We start from the raw sequence: 5,475 nt of genomic DNA, 5'->3' as shown, positions 1-5,475 counted from the left end.
TAATATTTTATCCCATAAATTTTCTTTATTCCTTCTCTAGTCATACACTCTTCCCTTATCAATATATCAGAAAAAATATTTTCTTCTTTGTCCCCTCTATTTTTTAAAAAAGGTTCTCTTTTTAACAAAAACAATAGTCAGCATTTATATAACACTTCAAGATTTGCAAAGTACTTTACAAAGATTATCTCATTTGATCTTAACAACCACCATAGTAGGCAGACATTATTATCCCTATTTTACAGATGAGGAAACTAAAATGTAGAGAGCTTAGGTGACTTGTCCATAGTCGTCCAGGTTTATGTTGCCATTTGGAGTTTGGCATGGCATACAGTATGAGCTCTTGGTCTACATTTAATCTCTTCCAGACTAATGTCTTGTTTTCCCAACATGTTTTTTCCTGAAATAATGAATCCTTCCCCTAATAACTATGTTCCTTGATTTTTATCAAACACTATGTGAATGTTTGGTTGCTTCTCTGTATTATATACCTAATCTGTTCCACTCACTGATGATTTTTTTTAAATTGGTACCAAATAATTTTAATGACTACTGCTTTGTAATGCAATTTGAAACCTGACAGACTCGCTTCCTTCCCACTTTTGTTCATTATTACCCTTTAGATTCTTAACATTTTATTCTTCCATATGAATTGTGTTATTATTTTTCTAGTTCTATAAAATACTCTTTCAGATGTTTAATTTGTATAGTACTCTGGATAATACTCTCATTTTCATTAAATTGCTTTCATCTGCCCATTACCACCTAATGTTTCTCCAATTATTTGAGACTGTCTTTATTTCTACTAAAAAGTATTTTTTGTTAGATTCATATTGTCCCTCTCAACATTATTCCTGTAACAGTAACTCACATTTCTATAGCAATTTCAGGGTTAAAAGGCACTTTCCTTGCAATAACTCTATTGGGTAGTACAACTATCAATCATTACATACATTTTGTACATGAATAAACTGAAGCTCAGTGATTTGTCCAATATCACAAGACTGGTAAGTTAATTTGAACCCCAGACTCTTGATTCCAATCACACTTTTATCCCCATTCTGTAGCACACCACTTTACTGCCTACTAAAATGCCTTTTCAATAATAACATTCATTCAGTAGCATTCAGTAGTCATTAATTTCCTCCAAAGGGCAAAATACTGTCCCTAAGATCTGGGGTAGATGCAGTGTTTGGATAAAATGTAGATTCTGCCTTCATGGAGTTTGATAGAAGAGAGAAAGAAACTCTTTAATGAACCAACTGTGTAAGGATGCTTGGTATGTAAGGCATCAGGTCTATCAATTTATTTATTTATTTTTGGCAATTGGGGTTAAGCGACTTGACCAGGATCACACAGCTAGTAAGTGTCAAGTATCTGGTCTGAGGCCAGATTTGAACTTAGGTCCTCCTGACTCCAGGGCTGGTGCTCTATCCACTGTGCCACCTAGCTTCCCCCACCAATTTAATTTATCAAATATTTTTATACAGTGCTGTATGCTCAATCATCCCAGAATATATTTTTGTACACGCTATTTCCTTAATCAAAAAATAAATCAATAAGCCTTTACTAAATATATAGTACACGACTCTAGGGACACAAAGACAAAATGAAACCATCTTTTCCTTCAAGAAAACTACATTATTTTGGAAGGAGTCCTGTTTATGTACATATGTGTATATGTATATGTATATGTATATGTATATGTATATGTATATGTATATGTGTGTGTAAGTGTATATATATATGTGCATATATGTATATACATATGTATGTGTATATATGTGTGTATATACATACGTATATATGTATATATACAAACTAAATATGAGGAAATTTTTGGAGGGAGGCATATGTAACTTGGGATATCAGAAAAAGCTTCATTTAGAATGTGGCATTTAAGATGAGTTTTGTTGAAAATTAGGTATTCTAAGAATAAATGGCTGAATTTTTCCTAGTCAATATAATTTTAATTTCTTATCCTATCCTTTAATGTTTGTTCAACATTCTGGCCCTTACCTTTCACTAATTTTGCCCCATATTCCTTTACATGTATCTTACCAAAATGGTATGCATATTGCTTTGCATGTTGTATATTTTCAGTGAAAGCTTGCTAATGAGGAATAGAGACATCAAGAGAATTGATCTGACTTTTATAACTTACCTATCACATAGTAAAAGGCAAGAATACAATGGATTATTTTAAATAGATTTATGTTAGAATAACTCAGAGGATACAATAGGTCTTCTAACAATCAGGTACCATCTACCTTCAGTCAGGAACACATGTGGGCATAATTCATTTAAAATTACATTATTTATAATATTTGCAAAACACTTTTTTATGACAGTCCTCTACAGTGGGTAGTACATGTTTCATTCCTATATTATAGGTAAGGAAATTAAGTCTCAGTGAGGTCATATGATTTACCCATGGTCACACAGTTAGTAGAAGGTATATTATTACTATTATTTTCAAAGATTGATTTTTTCATTTTTTTTCATTTTTTAGAAGTCACTGGAGTTTCCCAAATAGGAAGATGATATGGTCAGACCCGTACTTTAGGAAGATTACTTCAATAGCTGAGTGGAGGATGGATTGGAGTGAGGAGATCTGAGGATCAGACATGATAGTTGAATCTATGGGTGTTGAGGAGATCACCAAGTGAAATAATATAGAGGGAGAAGATAGTAGGGCCCAGGTAAGAACTTTGGTGTGTGTCCACTGTTAGTAGATACAACTTAGATGAAAAACCAGTGAAGAAGACTGAGAAGGAATGGTCAGCCAGGTATGAGAAGAACTGAGAAAAACTGTGTCATAAACACCCAGAGAGAAGAGATTCTAAGTAGAAGAGGGCGCTTGACTGTGTCAAAGACTACACAGAAGTCAAGAAGGATGAGGATTGAGAAAAGGTCATTAGATTTGGTTGTTGTTGCTAGTTGTCCTTTGTACTTGAACCAAAATGACATCATGATGCTGGGGTCAATGTACGGTGTGTCCAACTGTGGATGATCATATCAATATGAGCTCAGAAGGTTCTACCACAGGTTGGGCACAAATGGTATATACTTTTGGTTTCTGTTTTAGACCATCCCTCCATTACGCCTACAGAAACAGATTTCCAATGTATCCCTACTTCGGTGTTCATTTAATTAGAGTGCGATGAGGTTGAAGAATTTGACATAAAACAGTGAGGGAAAGGTAATGAAAGTTGAGCAAATGAAAGTTGGTCAACAAAATTCACTAAGCACTTAGCTGCCAAACATTGCAGTAAGCACTAGGGAACTCAAAGAAAGGCAAAAACAGGCCCTATTCTCAGGAAACTGTTATATTAATACTAAAGGCAGACCAAAGCTTTTTTTTTTTCAAAGCAGAAATTCATTTTATTAACTGTTTTAGGGGGAAAGCTACTCTATCTACTCTTGATATAATTTTAGTTCTGACCAGTTGAACCAAAATCTCCTGCTCCATGTTCAGTGTCATCTAAGTCTTGGACTTCTTCAAGTTCTGGATAAAAAAAAAAAAACTGCTCACAAATTAGCTGTGCAATCCACTTACCTTTTTTTCACTTCAAATGTTTCTTTGCCAAAGTTAAATAGTACAACACCAACATTTCCTCTGTAATCTTTGTCTATGATGCCAGCTCCCACACCTATGAAATGTTTTGCAGCCAAGTCAGAATGGGGAACAACTCTACCATAAGACCCAGGAGGGAAAGAAATCTGAATGTCTGTTTTCACAAGGACTTTCTCCATGGCTAGTATTCTGTAATCATAGGCACTGCACAGGTCATAGCCTGCAACCCACACCTACCCCTTGCAGGGGGCCGTGCTGGACTCTGAAAGGCAGACAAAGCAGAGGCTCACGGGGCCCTCCTACTCGTGCTGCACAGGCCTGCCCACTTGCTGGGGCAGGTGGCTGCATGGGTCGCTTCAGAACAGGGCATGACTGCGGAGAGAGAACAAAAGAGACGCACAGGGCAGCAAGTCAATCACTCCCAGACCAAAGCTTTGAGGGTAACTTAGAGTTTCATAGTTGTGGAACTGAGATTTTAGAAAGAGCACTTATTTAACAGAAAAGACAGAGCAAACTAAAAGACAAGCTTGAGAAAGAGGTGTGTCACATCTAGGCAGGTAATAGGAAGAAAACAATCAAGAGGACACAGGGAAAAGAAGAGGGAGAAAATGTTATTGTATAAGCACATCTGGATATTTATACAAGTATGTACAATTCTATAAAAGTTTTCATTACACACACACGCACACACAGACACTAAATATCAGATAGCAATTAACACATATGATACTATAGAATAACTAGACTTGCTAGTATCTATATAAGGGCCACCAAGGTGGCACAATGGATAGAATGCTGGCCCTGGTGTCAGGAAGACTCATCTTACTGAGTTCAAATCCAGCCTCAGACACTTACTAGCCATGTGACCCTGGGCAAGTCACTTAATTCTGTTTGCTTCACATTTTCTCATCTGTAACACCAACTGGAGAAGAAAATGGCAAACCATTCCAACATCTTTACCACCAAAACCCCAAATGGAGTCACAAAGAGTCAGACACAACTGAGCAACAACCACATTTATCTAACGTTTAAGGCTTGCAAAGTACTTTTCATAGGTTATCTCATTTGACATTCCAAGCAATCCAATAGAGTAGGTGATAGGATCACCTCCATTTTACAGATAATTAAAAAAAATGAGGCTGGGAGTTAAGTAACTTGACCAGGGTCCCACAGCTAATAAACACCCCAGATGAAAGAAGAAATTAAAATGGAGAACTTACTGTCCTTTTTTTGGGGGGTGGGGCTCAAAGCACTACAAGACTACTTAGGCTGATTCATTTACTGTTTAATTTTTAAATTATATGAGCAAAATAATTAGATATCATCTGAGGAATTACATAAAATCTGGGAAGAACTAGATTAAAAAAAGATCATAGAACATATACCATAGAAATCATGTAGTCTCCCCTCCCCCTTATCTTATAGATGAAGAAAATGAGATTCCAAGAGTTAGTGACTTCCCCAAAGCTCTATAGGTATGTGTGTATGTATATGTACATATGTATGTATTTATGTATTTATGTATGTATGTATGTATAAATGACAGTCATGACTAGCATCCAAACATTCTTATTTTTAGTCAGGTAGTTAGGTGGCACAGTGGACAGACCAGTGCCCTGGAAATCCAGAAAATCAGAATTCCAATCTTGCCTCAGATATTTACTAGCTAGATGACCCTGTGTAAGTGACTTCAACTCTCTGAGCCTCAGTTTCCTTAAAATGGGGGTAACACCAACACTTTTCCAGTCCTTTTTTAAGGGTCAAATAAGACAACACAGGCAAAATACTTAAAAATTAAAGCTATTATTACTCCTGGTCTAGTGTCTTTTTTTTCCTTCCACTATACACAGATAGCTATTGTTCACAGATTTTCTCTGAGATCTATAAAATGTGTTAAT

At 36.0% G+C, this 5,475-nt stretch overlaps 1 pseudogene; it reads right to left on the bottom strand.

Moving 5' to 3' along the window:
- Positions 1–3,409: 3,409 nt before the first annotated feature.
- Positions 3,410–3,947, bottom strand: LOC114033082 (annotated as a pseudogene).
- Positions 3,948–5,475: the final 1,528 nt, after the last annotated feature.

This window comes from Vombatus ursinus, unplaced genomic scaffold (genome assembly GCF_900497805.2).
Source record: "Vombatus ursinus unplaced genomic scaffold, bare-nosed wombat genome assembly UNPS02006779.1, whole genome shotgun sequence".
In the NCBI taxonomy this organism is placed as follows: domain Eukaryota; kingdom Metazoa; phylum Chordata; class Mammalia; order Diprotodontia; family Vombatidae; genus Vombatus; species Vombatus ursinus.
The sequence above is the reverse complement of the archived record's forward strand: the minus strand, read 5'-3'. Positions and strand labels throughout refer to the sequence as shown.